Below are 18513 nucleotides of genomic sequence, written 5' to 3' on the forward strand. Positions count from 1 at the left end.
GTCTCCCCCCAAAAGACTATGGGCCTCATTATGACCTTCGCGGAATGCGTTAATTTCCGTTCCACGAAATTAGGGGGTCCCCTCGCGGGACCCGGTAAGGACGCCTGGTAAAACCAGGCGTCCTTACCGGGTCCTGCAAGGGGAAGAGGGAGCTAACAATGGGCTGGTCGTAATCAGCCCATTGTTAGCTCCCTCTCCCATTGCCATTGAGCCCTATGGGGGCTCAGATGTGAATGGGGAAGGTCCGTGCCCGGGTTCCCACAGGGAGGAATTACTCAGCCCTCTGAAATCAGAATGGCCCGGTAATTCCCCATTCTGGGAACCCGGTAAAGGAGCCCGGTTTGGCAGCAGCCATGGAGCTAATAGCTCCATGGCTGCCGCCAAACCCGTAATGAGGCCCTATATTTCTTATTTCACACTTCCTCAATAAAGACAATCTTTTCCATTAAATTATACTGGACGTTGATTGCAGACCATTTCGTATCTTATAATTAGTATTAGGACACATTTGGGCAAATGAAATAGAACCAATTTCCAGATTAAGCATTATACTTTCTTCAACACTGCGTAGACCCAATTAGGAAAGAACTCTAGACCGTAGCATAGTCTAGCCAATACCTTCATTCTGGAACATTCCCGACAGGGTATCATTGAGAACTTTCCAAACTTCCTCTCTATCTGCCTCAATTGTCTGCTTTAACTCTTAAGTAATTGTGATAACATATTTTAGTTTGGTTTGCTAAAATGGGATAACCTAGGTACTGCATATTGTGTTTAACCAAAAGCACCTTATTTTCCCATTTCCAACACAACTTTCTTTTGGACTGGCCACCTTTCGACTGTTTCAATATAACCATTTTGACAGGATTCATTTATAGATCATGCACTGCCATATATTGGCCAAATGCATTAATCATCCTCTTTAGACCAATGATGGGAGTACAATCCACCAAAACAAAACTGTCTGTCTATGCTGCCTAGCTAATTTTTAGGGTCCCAAATTTTGGAGATACAATGGAAGCATGATCTAGAGCTCCTCCCGCATATGCCATGTACAGATTAAATAAAGTAGGAGCCAATATGCAGCCTTGGCGTAAGCCATTGTGAGTTAGAAGGCTGCTCGACATCGGTCCTCTGAGTTTTGTCTGACTTGCATCTGAGATCCTCTAAGTAAATGAATAAGGATACTCATAATACCCTTGGGGATTCCATACTCTTTCATTTTCCTCCTCAGAATGTGTCTATCAACCCCCCGAAGAATGCCCCTTGTGCCAGATAAAGCCATAGAAATCCCCAATATGGAACAAAGGGCCACAGTAACCCCGGACCAGCATACATCCCCCCTACACTGTATTCATGTAAAAAACAGCACGTACCCCACTCGCGTCAGCCAAAACATGTGAAAATCTACCCGCTCACCCCCTTGAAAACGCATACCGCACTTGCCAGCAAAATCGGGGGAAAATCTGTTTGCACACCCCCTTGAATACACGTACCCCGCTTACACCAACGAAAACACACAAATCTACCCACACACCACCTTGAATACGTGTACCCCGCTCGTGCCATCCAAATCGATGGAAAAAGGCCTACGGTAACCCCTTCAATATGTGTACCAGGCTCGCGCCAGTCAAAACATGTGAAAACTCCTTGCGCACAACCTTGAATACGCGTACCGCGCTCGCGCCAGCCAAATCTAGCGAAAACTCCTTGTGCACCTCCTTGAATATGTGTACCACGCTCGCGCAAGCCAAAACGCGTGAAAAGCACCTACCGTAACCACTCGAATACGTGTACCCCGCTCGTGCCAGCCAAATCTTGTGAATACTCCTTGCAAACACCGTTGAATACGCGTACCCCGCTCGCGCCAGTCAAAACACGTGAAAATCTACCCACACATCCCCTTGAATATGTGTACCATGCTCGCACAAACGAAATCGCGTGAAAAGCACCTTGCATGCTAGCAGCACCCGCAAAGCCCACACCACAAGGGACCCCCCATAACCATGCCCGCAGGCAGCCCACATGGCACCATACACCGCATGCAGGCCCCAACTCATGTTCCCCCATCCCACCAGTGATGGCAACCTGCAGGTAGGCCCCGACTCATGTCCCCCCATCTCTTCAGTGACAGCAACGTGCAGGCAGGCCTCGACTCATATCCCCCCACCCCATCAGTGACGGCAATTTGCAGGCAGGCACCGACTCATGTCCCCCCCCCCCACCAGTGACGGCAACCTGCAGGCAGGCCCCGACTCATGTCACCCCACCCCACCAGGGATGGGAACCTCCAGGCAGGCCCTGACTCATGTCAACCCGCCCACCAGTGACGGGAACCTGCAGGCATCCCCGACTCATGTCCCCCCACCAGTGACGGAAACCTGCAAACAGGCCCCGGCTCATGCCCCCCCAACCCACCAGTGACTGGAACCTGCAGGCAGGCCCTGACTCATGTCCCCCCAACCCACCAGCGACGGGAACCTGCAGGCAAGCCCTGACTCATGTCCCCCCAACAAACATATTGTCACAACATACAATCATGCAGAAAATGTCAACCCAAATGCCACACCACGCTGCCCCTTCACAGTGCAACTCCACACCCATCCATTGGCTCCACTTCCCAGTACAGGCCCCATGGCATGTTATTCACAAAAGCACACATGCATGCTCCCAAAGACACATGACTGAGCCAATGACGATTGCCACATGCCCCAAACAAATGAGAGAAGACAACACATAGATTGAACTGCATGCAAATGTATTAACAAAAGCAAAATACACCAAATGAAAATCAAACATGAGAAAGAAAATGAAATGAATGCAAAGAGAAATGAAATCCAAATCCAAAAAGAAAATCCAAAAACATGAAAATCCATCAAGTGTTCCTTGTCCAAAGTAATGTTTTCCATTACCTGGCCACCTTTTCTGATCTCTGGCGCAGGCCCCATCAATTGCCGACCTGCACTGCCTCCCTGGCAACCCCTGCACCTGGGGACCATTTTTTTTCTGTATCCCTACAGACCCCTACCAGCACTTATGTCTGCACTTCCTTGCACTTGCCACTAACTGGCCGTTTTATTTATCTTATTTATTCTACTCTCCCATGACTGCACTTTCCACTCTCCCTTCCCCCTGCGCACTTTTCCTTTCCCCCCTTCCCATGCACTTGCGCAATCTGAATGACACCTGGCCTAGTAGGATTGATGTCTGTCCTCCCTTTGTTCCCTCCCTTGCCTCGTCGCGCCTTGAAACACTTGTGTGTAGGGGCGTTATAAATGCCATATCATATCATATTATATCATATCATATCATTCCAAACGTAAACCATAAAAAACCATTACTCCATATGAACGAAAAATCCAAAAATCAAACGAAGCCCAAATATATACAATGAAAGGATGAAGGATCTAAGAGAAAACACCACAAAAAACTAACTATGCACAAAAAGTGGAGCAATGTCCATGGACTGCACAGAAAAAAGAAAAAGAAAGGAAACCTAACAATAAAGAACTATTTACAATGGCGGCAGGCTAGCCCTATCGCTCACCGTTGTTACCTAGAGTTTTGGCCAGGGCATCATCGAACTCCGTGTCTATAGCCCAGAGGCTGTGCTCTATTCTTGTGGGCTCGCAGGGACGCCGCCATGCTCTATCCCAACTCCCTGCAAGTCTCCTCGAGGAACTCCGCCTACCTCTATGCCCACCGTGTGGAGTATTCGCCCTCACCATAGTGAGCCATGCCCTCTCTGCCCGCCTCCGCTCTGCACCTATTTGATGGCCCATCCGTTGCCACACGGAAGAAACACTTTGTCTAGGGTCCTCCTGCCCTTTGGCCGATGCCTGCCCCATGCTGGAGTTGGCGCTGAGAGCTGAAGCCTCCTACGTCAAGCCTGCTGCGGCCTTGATGCCATCTGCCTGTGCCACCACATCTGCCTCTGGGAAGATGTCAACCCCCGGGGCCATCGTGCACGTGCCCTGCTCGAAGGTGCCTGAAAAACCTCCATTGCCAGGGGTTATGTTGTTGGGGTGACCACCTCTGCTGAACCTCCGACTCCCGACTGTGTCAGGCATGGGATCTCCACAAGTATGGCGGCATTGGGTGGTGCAGTTCCACAGGGGGCCTTGGTGGCATCTGGGCAGAAGACGGCATGGAGGACGACTGGTACATAGTGGGTGAAGAGCAGGAGAGGGTCTCAAGAGTGCCCAGCCCATGGAAGAAACTCCCGACAATGAGCCGTCCTAGCTAGTTCAGGATGACACACACCTGTTTGTGATGACGTGCGTGGTTCTGCCAGGAAGCACACACATCATCAGGAATGACACATGTGTGCATCGCAACACCGACTAGGACGGGCTCAACCCTGTCATGGATTGCCTCGTCCACAGGTAGAGGCATGTCAGTTGCCGTGGACCCCCCCCACCAGCATATAGGCCTGGACTGAGGTATCTGTGCTTGTGCACAGTGATGCAGTCTCAGTTTTAGGGACAGGATTAGGCATAGGCCCCTCCGCGGCAACCTGCGCTGCCTCCTGCCCCTACCTCTGGACTGCACCACTTGGACCAGTGGCATCATCCCCTCAGGGCCCCATGTGTGGGTCTGATGCGGCCTCCTCCTCCTAAACCACCATCGACCTGGATGCCTCTGCACCGTCTTCCGCATTGTGGTTCCCCTGAGGGGGTTCACCTGCCCATTCTGCTGCCGAGGAGCCCAGGTCCAACCTCGCCCTCTTGGGCATCCCCTCGACAGCTCCGGCTGGACCCGCAGACGCTGCACCAGTAGCCTCGCTCCCGGAAGATGATATAACGTGGGAGGGTGATTGGGCCTTGCGTCTCCGGCTGGTGGAGGCCTCCTCGCCACTTTCCTCCACAGCATGTCTCCACCCTCTTCTACAATTGACGTTGTAGATAGGGAGACATTGAACACAAGCATCAGGATAGTGAACAGTAGTATGTTAGCCACAAAGCTAATGCACATGAGTGGCACTGTCATACGCACAACCATCATCATCCTCCACAACACTCGGGTCAGTGCAAGCAACACACATCCTCAAACAAGCATGGCACATGCAACAGACATTTGCATCCATGTCCAAGGCACTGTGGGAACATCAGAAGGGGGGCTGAACCTTACATGCATCATGGGACAAGCACATCACGTTCACACACACCTCCGGATAGTCATGCATCTGGCCATGTCTACCACCTGTCAAAGAGCACTCATTTACAACTGTGCCGTATCAGTCAATCATGCATCGAGATGGACATGTGTCATGCATCCATGGCGATTCCCAGTGAAACACTCACCACTCAGACACATGCACATGTACACTGTACACATCTATGAGGGTGACATAAGCATCCATGTATCACACCACAAACATGGCCGAGTACAGACACAGGCATGCAAATATGTGTGCGTCGTCACATGATGGTGCACATCATGCATTGCAACACAGACACCGATGATGTTGAAAACACTTACCTGGACTCACATGCAGCACCGTCACGTCCCTGCACACAGACATCCATAAATTGGGCATGCCAGACATATGGCCGAGGTGCCCATTCCTGCCACATCTCAACATGCAGTACTCTGGACAAGAACACATGGACACTTAACACTCGACTCCAGACGGGTCTGCAACTCGAGGACCTGGTGGTGAAGCGCTGGGTGTGTGCACTCCAGGACCCGCATCTGGATGTTGCTCGACTGGTCCCGGCGCCACACTTCTCCATGAGCCGCAATGAGGCGCTGGGCCTTGCTGTGAGTCCTAGACCTGAAGTCCTCCCAGCGCTTCAGTATGCATTGGTAGTGGTGGGATGCCACCCCCACCGCATTGATGGCATCCACAATGTCCAACCAGATCCTCCTCTGTCCTTCCTTGTCGAGGCGTGATGTTGAGAAGAAGGCATCATAATGCCCCAGGACCTGCTCCATCAGGATGTCAACTTCATAACTTCATTGGCAGTGAAGCTGGCATCCCTCTGCCGCTCTGACTGGGGGTTTCCACTAGACTCAGATGGTGTTTGCTCCAACATGGCAACCCCTGAGGCAGGTGTGGGTGGGCAAGTGGGCCCTGGGTCTAGGCTGTGGAGCGATGGTACAGCAGTCCGGAGTCTTCTGTTTCAGCAGAGGTGGTCGCAGCAAAAGGACCTCTGCCAATGTCTTCTGTGAAGGCACCAAATTGCAGGGCATGTTGGTAGCAGGCTGGCTGGCAGCTGCAGATGGCTCATAGTAGACTGCTCAGGGCTTTGTGGGGCAGGTAAATGGCCTTCTGGGCAGGAGCATGGTCTTCCATGTGTAGTCGCATGGCCAGCTTGATGCAGAGTGACTCTGCACGTGGAAAAACAACGCATTAGCGTGAAATTCGAGGAAAGGCCCATAGCGCATAAGTGCATAAATGACGTGATGCACACAGGCGTTGCCTTCAGCACGAGTTAAAGGTCCACGCGGGACAGCAGTTTGCTGACCGATGCGTGTGTTTCTTCTACTTGTTGGTTCACACATGATACCTTCACAATGCTTAGAGTTCGTACTTCTTGTTTTGGTGGGGGAGTTGCCTACACGTGTGTGTTTTTCTTTTCCTTTCAAGGCAGACAGTGAGTCACGCATGCTTATTTTTCCCACTGTGGTCCCCCCTGTGTGTTGTGTACCGTTTTCAAGGTCAGAGTAGCCTGCGTGTACCACGTGTACGCTTTTTTTTTGTCCTTGGATGCCACGGCATACTGCTAGAGGTTTATTCCACGCATGTGGGCTACTGGGGGATGCTTGCACGTTTGTTTTGGTTTTTTGGGGTGCCTGAGCGTTGCGTGACCCGTCTTTTTTCACCAGGGGTCAACAGACAGCCTCGCAGGAGCACAGAGGTGCGTCTACCATCACGTACCCTGCCCCATTCACCCCAATTGCCCAGGACAATTTTTGTGTGCAGCTCCCATTGGCAATAGTCCATCTGTGCCATGGTTGGGAGGCCAGCAACCAATTATCCTCAATCCAGGCCTTCCTTCCTCATGCCATTGACTACTCCCATTGGCCAGTCCACCATCGCCACTGCACCTACTGACCAGAGCAGCATTAGCCACTCATGGTCCGCCCAACTGGCCAAGAGGAGGAAGTGTGTTTCTGCGCAAGAGTCTGGGACCCCAGACACAGCTCCGGCCTCCGGCATGGCAAGAAAGAAGTCTTTCAATAAAGAGGAACTGGACTTCCTTGTGGGCTACGTGTCGGCACATGACTGCGATATGCTTGTGGTCCCAGGTTGCCATACTACGCCTGCCCAGCGTCAGGTCCACTGGCAGTGCATTGCAGAAAGTTAAGTGCCATGGGATTTGAGACGCGCATAGCTCATGATTGCTACAAGCGTTGGACTGCCCTCCACGCTGTGCAAAACAAAAGCGGGACTCTAATTATGCCTTGACTCTGGTGACTGGCAATGGGCCACCACCAGAGGAGGATGAACTCACTCCGCACAAGGAAATCGCTGCAGAGTTCATCGATCGGGGACTAATCCAGGGAGTGGGAGGGATGTCGGATTATGATGCAACGTCCGGTGAGTCTTTATGCGTGTGTGTCCAGTCCATGTGTGTTTTGCTTGTGTGATGTGTTGTGATTAAATGCTAGTTCAGGCTATTTATTCATTAGTGCCATGTGTGACACATGCAAGGCTTGACTGATGCGTGCTTGTTGTGATGCAGTCTGCATGCAGGCCATGTGCTGCACACAGGGGCAGTCATCATCACCACACATGCACCCTACTTACATGCAAGTCACACGGCAGCATCTCCTGTCCATGTTCAAGCTCACTGACATGTTTGCATATAGCCTGTGGTGTTGTTCCACCCAACACTCGGCCTATGTCGTCACATGACTGACGGATATGTGAGGTCACCCTGCAAGCTGCTCCTCCTCACGGCATGCTTCCTTGCTTCTCCACCACCCTGCAGCTCACTGTCTTCATGGTACTGGTGATTTCCAGGTTGGACTACTGCAATTGCCTGTTCCGCTTTCCTGTGTACATGCCCACTTCCCTGTGCAACCCTGCCAAACCTGTACTGTGGGGTATATCCTTTGTCCTTGATGCAGGGTGTCTCACTTGGACCGTGGGGTCCGTGGCACGCTACTCATTGTACTACATATCCAGTAGTTTATACATCTCATGGTATTTGGTCATCCATATCATGCTCACTCAGGTACCTTCCTCATCACGCACATGTTTAGGGTGTCCTTGTCTGTGCTGAGCACAGGCCTCCCCCTGTTACAGCTACCCTGCCTCTAGGCAAGTGGTGTTGTGGTTTCTGCGTGTATAGATGTACTTGTGATGGTTCCTCATGTGTCCTGCTTTCTGTCCCCCTCTCATCTGCTGTAGTCTCAGTTGACTGAGATGCTGCAATTGACACCTGCTAACACTGTCTGCAACTTCACAGTACTCTGGTCAGCCATTCAGAGCCATGCACTGCCTACCTACCATTCCCCGGGGGGTGGGGTGTGTTCACTGCATCCCTACAACCCAGTGGCAACACTTTGCACATGATGACTGCACTTGCCCTTACACTGCCGTCATGTCACGAGATTGACCTCACTACGTTTTTGTTTCTGTTGATAGTTGAGGACATTGTGGGATGTTTTTACCCATGCATCCGAGCCCTACCTCAAAAACTATGCAGTACTGGCATTGAAAACATCATGATGGCCAGAGCTTCCCAGAAAATGCCCAAGGAAAGGCATGAAGAATAGGCTGCCACCCATTTTTGCCGATGTTATGGGCACAGAAGGGCACTGCCTAAAACCACCATTGGACTACCCACACAGTAGCCTGAAACCATTGGCAATGGCAATGCTGATTGCCAAAAGCAACCTAGAATTGTGGGGAATTCATTTTCTTAAATCCCAAAAATGGGTGCATTACCAGAACTCACCACTATCAGAAAGCCGGCGTTTTAAAACAACACCAGACTTTTTTGTGTAAAACTGAATAAATGAACCCAAAGCAGGCCAAAGAAAGACTTACTGAGAGGTGGATCCAATGTAAAGTTATATTCTGAAGTGACTTGAAGGTTTATAACAAGACTGGCTGAGCTGTGGATTTCAGCAGTTTAAGTAAATTTGGACTGAAAGACACTAAAAATCTAACAGGCCGATTCATGGAATAAATGTGCGCCGAAAATCCCGGCGCAGAGGGGCCAATACGTGCGCTGCGCCGAAAATTAGCGAAAAGCGCAGGGAAACCAGCGCACGTCGATTCATGGAAGTCCGTGCGCAAGAAAAGCAGAGGACGTGCGCTGAAAAAGCGCGCGGCGCAGGCCGGCGCACAGGTCAACCAACGTCGTGCGCCACGGCCACTGCGCTATCACTCCGAGCGCAGCGCACAGCTCTAAAGTAGGCGGAACACAGGGCGGGACACTCGGAATGGGGAATAAAATGGGGCACAACACTCGGAATGGGGAAGAATGTGGGCGGCACGGGGAAAGTTTAGGAGGCAAGTGCGCGGAACGCCCACACGCTCGCATACAACACGTATTCATGGAATAGAATAGGGCAAAAAAGCGCACGCTCAAAGTAGCGCACAGGCACAAACAGGCACAAACACGACCGCCACAAGAAAGCAGGCGGTAGCGTCTCTGCGCCTGCAAGAAATGTGCGCTAAAAGGTGCGGCAACAAATAGCACCTATATACAGACATGATCAATGTCCAATACTGTGGCCCTCCAGGACAAATGACGTACAAAGGGGTACCCACAAACACAGACACGCGCTGAGAGAAAAAATAAACGTGTGCGTGTATACCGGGGTGCGTGGGAAGTTGCACACGCGACATGGCCGGGTACGTGGATTTCAGGGGTGCGCGGGAAGTTCCACACGCGATTAGTCAGGGTACGTGGATTGCAGGGGTGCGCGGGAAGTTCCACACGCGATATGGCCGGGTACGTGGATTTCAGGGGTGCGCGGGAAGTTCCACACGCGATTAGTCAGGGTACGTGGAGTGCAGGGGTGCGCGGGAAGTTCCACACGCGATATGGCCGGGTACGTGGATTTCAGGGGTGCGCGGGAAGTTCCACACGCGATTAGTCAGGGTACGTGGATTGCAGGGGTGCGCGGGAAGTTCCACACGCGATATGGCCGGGTACGTGGATTTCAGGGGTGCGCGGGAAGTTCCACACGCGATTAGTCAGAGTACGTGGATTGCAGGGGTGCGCGGGAAGTTCCACACGCGATATGGCCGGGTACGTGGATTTCAGGGGTGCGCGGGAAGTTCCACACGCGATTAGTCAGGGTACGTGGATTGCAGGGGTGCGCGGGAAGTTCCACACGCGATATGGCCGGGTACGTGGATTTCAGGGGTGCGCGGGAAGTTCCACACGCGATTAGTCAGGGTACGTGGATTGCAGGGGTGCGCGGGAAGTTCCACACGTGATATGGCCGGGTACGTGGATTTCAGGGGTGCGCGGGAAGTTCCACACGCGATTAGTCAGGGTACGTGGATTGCAGGGGTGCGCGGGAAGTTGCACACGCGATATGGCCGGGTACGTGGATTTCAGGGGTGCGCGGGAAGTTCCACACGCGATATGGCCGGGTACATGGATTTCAGGGGTGCGCGGGAAGTTCCACACGCGATATGGCAGGGTACGTGGATTTCAGGGGTGCGCGGGAAGTTCCACACGCGATATGGCCGGCTACGTGGATTTCAGGGGTGCGCGGGAAGTTCCACACGCGATATGGCCGGGTACGTGGATTTCAGGGGTGCGCGGGAAGTTCCACACGCGAATTGGCTGTGTGCTCCCAGGCATTACCTGTACACCCTCCACGGCCCCTGCAGGCAGCACACACCACAGGGAACTACCCTGCACACCTGCTCATGTCTCCCACCACCCCCACCCCCCATCCACCAGGGACACCCTCCACCAGGCCCCCACCCATGTCTCCCACCACCCCCACCCCCCATCCACCAGGGACACCCTCCACCAGGCCCCCACCCATGTCTCCCACCACCCCCACCCCCAGCACTGTGGGGAACCTGCCAGCAGGCCCCCACCCATGTCCAACCCATGTCTCCCACCACCCCCACCCCCCATCCACCAGGGGCACCCTCCACCAGGCCCCCACCCATGTCTCCCACCACCCCCACCCCTAGCACTGTGGGGAACCTGCCAGCAGGCCCCCACCCATGTCCAACCCATGTCTCCCACCACCCCCACCCCCCATCCACCAGGGGCACCCTCCACCAGGCCCCCACCCATGTCTCCCACCACCCCCACCCCCAGCACTGTGGGGAACCTGCCAGCAGGCCCCCACCCATGTCCAACCCATGTCTCCCACCACCCCCACCCCCCATCCACCAGGGGCACCCTCCACCAGGCCCCCACCCATGTCTCCCACCACCCCCACCCCCAGCACTGTGGGGAACCTGCCAGCAGGCCCCCACCCATGTCCAACCCATGTCTCCCACCACCCCCACCCCCCATCCACCAGGGGCACCCTCCACCAGGCCCCCACCCATGTCTCCCACCACCCCCACCCCCCATCCACCAGGGACACCCTCCACCAGGCCCCCACCCATGTCTCCCACCACCCCCACCCCCAGCACTGTGGGGAACCTGCCAGCAGGCCCCCACCCATGTCCAACCCATGTCTCCCACCACCCCCACCCCCCATCCACCAGGGACACCCTCCACCAGGCCCCCACCCATGTCTCCCACCACCCCCACCCCCCATCCACCAGGGACACCCTCCACCAGGCCCCCACCCATGTCTCCCACCACCCCCACCCCCAGCACTGTGGGGAACATGCCAGCAGGCCCCCACCCATGTCCAACCCATGTCTCCCACCACCCCCACCCCCCATCCACCAGGGGCACCCTCCACCAGGCCCCCACCCATGTCTCCCACCACCCCCACCCCCCATCCACCAGGGACACCCTCCACCAGGCCCCCACCCATGTCTCCCACCACCCCCACCCCCAGCACTGTGGGGAACCTGCCAGCAGGCCCCCACCCATGTCCAACCCATGTCTCCCACCACCCCCACCCACCATCCACCAGGGACACCCTCCACCAGGCCCCCACCCATGTCTCCCACCACCCCCACCCCCCACCCCACAGGGGCACCCTCCACCAGGCCCCCACCCATGTCTCCCACCACCCCCACCCCCCATCCACCAGGGGCACCCTCCACCAGGCCCCCACCCATGTCCCCCACCACCCCCACCCCCCATCCACCAGTGACACCCTCCACCAGGCCCCCACCCATGTCTCCCACCACCCCCAGCACTGTGGGGAACCTGCCAGCAGGCCCCCACCCATGTCCCCCTGGCCCCAGGTCCTGACGATACACAATCATGGCAGTAATGGCCAGCATACCCAGCACAAACACCCAGGCAAGGATTGCATGCACCCACATAGTGAATGCAATCACATGACACAACCCCAAAGGCAAGTATGCAAAAGAACACATGTCCGTCACACACACATACACAATGGGTGCAAGTGAATGTCAAAACCCATATCATGACATGTAAGAAACCAAAGAGAAAATAACACAAGTGTAAGATAATATAAAAATGTATTAAAAACAAAAATTAAGTAAACCAATAAAACATACAACTATGTGGCAAAGTAAATAAAAGGTCCAAGTCCGAGAACAAAAATGATAAACCAAAAAACAAAGGATTAAAAAATCAATAGAATTTGTCCAAAGCAAAACCATGTAGTAGGAAATCAAAGAAAAACCATTACGTCATGGTGTAAACAATAAGAAAATAAAAAAATGTATCTCCCAAAAAATAACAATACATACAGGAATGTTCCAGGGTCCATGAGCCCAACACCACAAATGAAACCTAATACTAACTAATAAAAAAAATATGTACAAAAAAGTGGCCATTGTCCGAGCGGTCCAAAATAATAAAAATAAATAAAGGAAACCTAGCACTAACTAACTAAAAAACTATATACAAAGGCAGCGGGCTAGTCCTGCGGCTCACTTGGTGATGCTGGCCAGGGCATCCTCGAACTCCATGTCAATGTCCTGGAGGCGGGACTCTGTCCTGGCCCCGAGGTCTCGCAGGGACAACCCCATGTGCTCACCAAAATCCCTGCGAGCCTCCTCGAGGCACTCAGCCCGCCTCAATGCCCGACGCATGGAGATCTCCGCCCTGGCCATGGCGAGCCGCTCCTCTTCCGCCCGCTGCCGCTCCGCACCTATCCGCTGGCCAAACTCCTCCCACACGGAACACACCGCCATGCCAGGGTTGCCCTGCCCTCCGGCCGATGCCTGCCCCTCTGATCTTGATGGCCCTGAGCCATGATGCCTCCCACGTCGAGCCCGCTGCTGCCTCCGACGCCACTGCCTCTGCCAGCACGACGGCATCCAGGCTGATGGTAACCACCGACGCCGTCGTGCACGTGCCCTGCCCGATGATGCCGGCACATCTTCCATCTGCTGGGGTCCACTTGCTGTGTTGTCCACCCCTGCTGGACCTCCGACTCCCAACTGTGGCAGGGATGGGATCCCCACCGAGCTGGCTGCATTGGTCGGGGCAGGTCCACAGGGGGCCATGGTGGCATCTGGGCCGGAAGACGGCAAGGAGAAAGACCGGTGGATAGCCTGCACAGAGGAGGAGAGGGCCGTCAGATTGGCCAACACATGCAGGAACCCCCCGAACATGGCCGATCCCAATTGGGCCACGTCGGCACGGTGCACTTCGTGATGACGTGCGTGCTCCTCCCGGGAAGCACGCACGTCATCACGAATCACAGCCGTGCGCATCGCGACCCCAATCAGGACCTGCTCCACGCGCCCAGGGGTTCCCACGGCCGCAGGTGGATGGGAGTCAGTTGACATGGACATCCCCTCTACCTGCGGACGGGCCTGGGACGGGGCATCCCTGCTGGTGCATGGTGGTGCACTCACAGGGTCAGGGACAGCGACATGCACAGGCACCTCCACGGTGACCTGTGCTGCCTCCTGCCCCTGGCCCTGGACTGCACCACTTGCACCAGCAGGGATGCTCCCACCAGGCCCCATGTGTGCACCAGTGTCGGCCTCCTCCTCCTCTGTGCAAACCACCAACCTGGATGGCTCCTCACCGTCTCCCGCCGTAGCAGGCCCCTGTGGGGGCTCACCCACCCCTTCCGCTGCAGCCGTGGGGGCATCCCCGCCGCCTTGCTCCACAACGCCGTCTCCGCCCTCTTCTTCACTAGCCGCTGCGTAGAGGGAGACAAAGGACACAAGCATCAGGCTACTGTAAAATGGTCCCCTAGACAGGAAGCAATAGCAGATGAGCACCCCTGTCAAAGTACACTTCCATCATGTCCCTCCACAACACATGGGTCAGTCCAGGCAAAACACACACAGTAACAGGCATGGTGCATGCCATGCACATTTCCATGCATGTCCAATTGACTCTTGAAACATTCAATGATATGTAACTCACATGCATCATGGCTCATGCATATCACATGCACACACTTCACCTCAGTCACATCCATCAGGCCCCAAACACAACGAACACAGGCGAAACAAGGGTAAGTTGGGTGCGTCACTGAATCTGTGCATTGTCACACACATGTGTCATGCATCCATGGCATGCACAAGTCACAGACACGCAGGTCAGGCACACAGACATGGCTACCATATATGTACCTGGCATCAGCACCCATCCTTCACCCCCATCCATGTCCAGGTACAGAGACTGGCATGCTCTCATGTCCTAAATCTGCATAGGGCTCCCCATGCCGCATTTCAACACATGCAACAACCATGTGGGTCACACATCACTGGTCGCACATGCATTACCATGATGTCCCTGCACACATACATGCATACATGGCCCATGGCACACATACAGGCAAGTATCATAGAACCAGCACACCGCAACATGCCCTGTCTCACACAGTAATGCTTGCACACTTACCGCTCAACTCCAGACGGGCCTCCCTCTAAAGGACCTGGGCGTGGAGCGCTGGGCGTACGCGTTCCAGGACCCTCTTCTGGATGGAACTCATGCAGCCCCGGCCCCCCTCCACGAGGCGCCGGGCCTTCACAAGGGTCCTGGACCTCAAGTCCTCCCAGCGCTTCTTGATCTTCTGGACGTTGCGGGTTGCCACCCCCTCCGCGTTGATGGCAACCACACAGTCGGCCCAGATCCTCTCCCGTCCTTCCTTGCTGGCGCGGGACGATCCAAAGAGGGCATCATACTGCCCCAGGACATGCTCCACCAGGACACCAACTTCGGTGGCAGTGAAGCTGGTGCCCCTCTGCCCCTCTGGCCTGGGGTTGCCACTGGTGCCAGATGTGGAAGTGCCCGACATGGCAACCCCAGAGGCAGGTGTGGGTGGGCAACTGGGTCCTGGGGCTGGGCTGTGGAGCGATGTAATCCCAGTTGGGAGTCTTCAGTTCCAGCAGGGGTGGACACAGCAACTGGACCCCTGCAGATGGCTGATGTGCAGGCACCAAATGGCAGGGCACGGTGGCAGCAGGCAGGCAGGCAGGCAGGCAGCAGCAGATAGCACGTGGGAGGCTGCTCAGGGCACTGGGGGGGCAGTAACTCGGCCTTCTGGGCAGGAGCGTGGTGTTCCGTGTGTTTTCGGGTGGCCAGCTTGATACGGAGTGATTTGGCACGTGAAATTCCTGCACGTCAGCGTGAAATCCGAGGAAAGGCCCTTAGCGCGTAAGTGCGTCAGCACGCATACGCGATTCTATTGGACCAGAGTCCCTCACCGCGTAAGCGCGTCTGACGTGATCCGCACGGGCGTTCCCCACTCAGCACGTGATGACGGAGCACACGTGGAAATACTGCACGTCAGAGTGTCATCGCGTGTAATTGGACAAAAGTGCGCGTACACGCGATTGGCCTATGTACGTGTATTACACCGCGTGTAATTGGCCAAAAGTGCGCGTACACGCGATTGGCCTATGTACGTGTATTTCATCGCGTGTAATTGGCCAAAAGTGCGCGTACACGCCATTGGCCTATGTACGTGTATTTCAGGGGTGCGCGGGCACTTACACACGCAAGTACGTCAGCGCACCTGTATGGCTGATGCGTGGGAATTTCCACACGCTATTGGAGTGGGAACTAGATTCCAGGGGTGCGAGGGTCACACGCTCGCCTAGAACACGCGCAAGGCATTAATTTGCGCACTTATCAATAAACAAGCCAGACGCCAGGATGAACATACCGTTCCTAGCAGCAGTGGCAGTGGGCTACCAAAGGAGGAGGAGGAGGAGAGTCAGGGCCAGAATATTCACACCCAGAACCAGCCTATTCGGGATGCCTGATGACCAGGTGTATGGGAGGTACAGGTTTCCAGCACACATCATACTGGACCTGGTCAGTGAGTGGGAGGATGACCTCACATCACCCACCCTGTGCTCCCAAGCACTCAGCCCCCTGCAGAAGGTCCTGAATGTACTGCACTTCTTGGCCACTGGATCCTTTCAGCGGACAAGTGCCATAGTGGGTGGTGTGTCACAGGCCACGCAGTCACGCTGCCTACACCAGGTCTTGAACATCATCACTGCACGGCCATCAGTCCGCAGGCACATATATCTCCCCAGGACTCATGCAGAAAGGCGGACGTGCATCCAGGAATTCTATGGTGTGGCTCAATTCCCCAAAGTGCTTGGTGCAATTGACTGCACACATGTGGCTCTACGTCCACCCAGGGCAACAGAGCACATCTATAGAAACCGCAAGCACTGGCATTCCATCAACGTGCAAGTTGTATGCAATGCCAAGGGAATAATCACATCAGTATATGCCAACTATCCCGGGTCCACCCACGACAGCTTCATCTACAGAATGTCTACCCTATGCCGGGACCTAGAGGCTAGCCAGCATGGAGATACATGGCTGCTTGGTGAGCATGAATGCCACTGCACATGCATGCATGTCAGATACTGGGTCATGACACAACACCACTAATGATACCCATCACCACCTCCGCAGGGGACAGTGCCTACCCTATCAGCCCCCACATGATGACCCCAATCCGGAACCCCACCACGCCACCCGAGGTAAGGTACAACACAGCCCACATTGCAACACGGGGCATAGTGGAGCGCACATTCGGAGTGCTGAAGTCACGCTTTCGCTCCCTTGACCGTTCTGGCGGGCAGCTGTTATATGCTCCCCGAATAGTGTGCAGGATCATAGTGGCAGCATGTGTCCTGCACAACGTTGCAACACGCCGGGGCCTGCCCGTGGACATGGTGGTGCCCCCACATCCACAACCACATGCACGCCCGCTGCGCATGGGAGGGGAAAGGGCACGGGGGGAGGCAGCCCGTACGCAACTGGTGGCCAACTTCTTCACCTAGGAATCACAGTGCTGGCTAGTGCACACTGCTCTGGCACATACCATCTGACAATCAATGATGACACTACCTGACAATGTCACAAAATTACTTGACAATAAACTGTCAGATACACATCAGCCTGAGATTGTTAACATGGAAGTGTCACTATGTGTGCACCCCTACCTACACATACACCAGCAATGCATCACAACGAAAAGACACAACTCCATCAACCAAATATGCATTGCCACAGGCGATTCACTACATGACAACATTGCCATGTCACCCATTCCCTTCACAGTCCCGCCACTGAGGACACCATGTCCTGGTATGTGAGAGCAAACAAACTGGCCATCACAACATGACACCGGTGTCACAAATAGCAGTGCCCCAAATGGAACATAGCCGCACTTGAACAGCTAACCGCGCTGGAGCCACTACTACACACCTGTGTAAGAGTAATTTCAATCAAATTACACACCAACCCACCCTGAAGCCCACCCAAACAAGACACAATGCATGTAATCAATGGTAGTCTCATTACCTGATTCTGCTGGTATGTCCTCACCGTCCAGATGTACAGTGATGGCGCCACGCAAAAGTGTCAGTGCACATCTACCGACATGTAGTCTGACTCCAGAGAGTATGCCCGTGTGAATAACTGTGTGAAATACCTGCAAAACATGAGCAACATATGTAAGTTGAGGCACATATCAAACCATCATGCATAGTTAGGTGCAACAACAATGTACACTATGAATGTCTACACAGTATTGACTATGGACTGGCCAACAGCTCATGGGAGTCCAATGTCACCGTGTAATTTGCTGTCACTTGGGCACACCCTTTGCAAGCCCATGTAAACGGAAGCAGGAGGGGTGTGGATGTCTGGTACCCAAGCATCGAAACCAAACTCAGGACAAGCCTGCATGTGCCCAGCCACAATACAGTGTATGCCCAGGTACCCACACAAGGCAACACTCTTGAAATAGAAAAAAAAATTGAGAAAAAATGGCCATGAAAGGGCCGGCGTGGGGGGGGGGGGCCACCTATGAGGTCCGAGGACAGGATGCACGCCACAATCCACCTGTGTGGATCATGGGAAACTAAAACACCCCATAGGCTCGTGGCCCACACGGCTACTCTGTTGTGGGAGATGAGTCGCTATCGCTCTGGCCAGACCCTGCAGCTGACTCAGGAGGTGGGGGAGCTGCCTCAGA

The sequence above is a fragment of the Ambystoma mexicanum genome, chromosome 5p, assembly GCF_040938575.1.
Source record: "Ambystoma mexicanum isolate Mex_15411 chromosome 5p, UKY_AmexF1_1, whole genome shotgun sequence".
Classification (NCBI taxonomy): Eukaryota; Metazoa; Chordata; class Amphibia; order Caudata; family Ambystomatidae; genus Ambystoma; species Ambystoma mexicanum.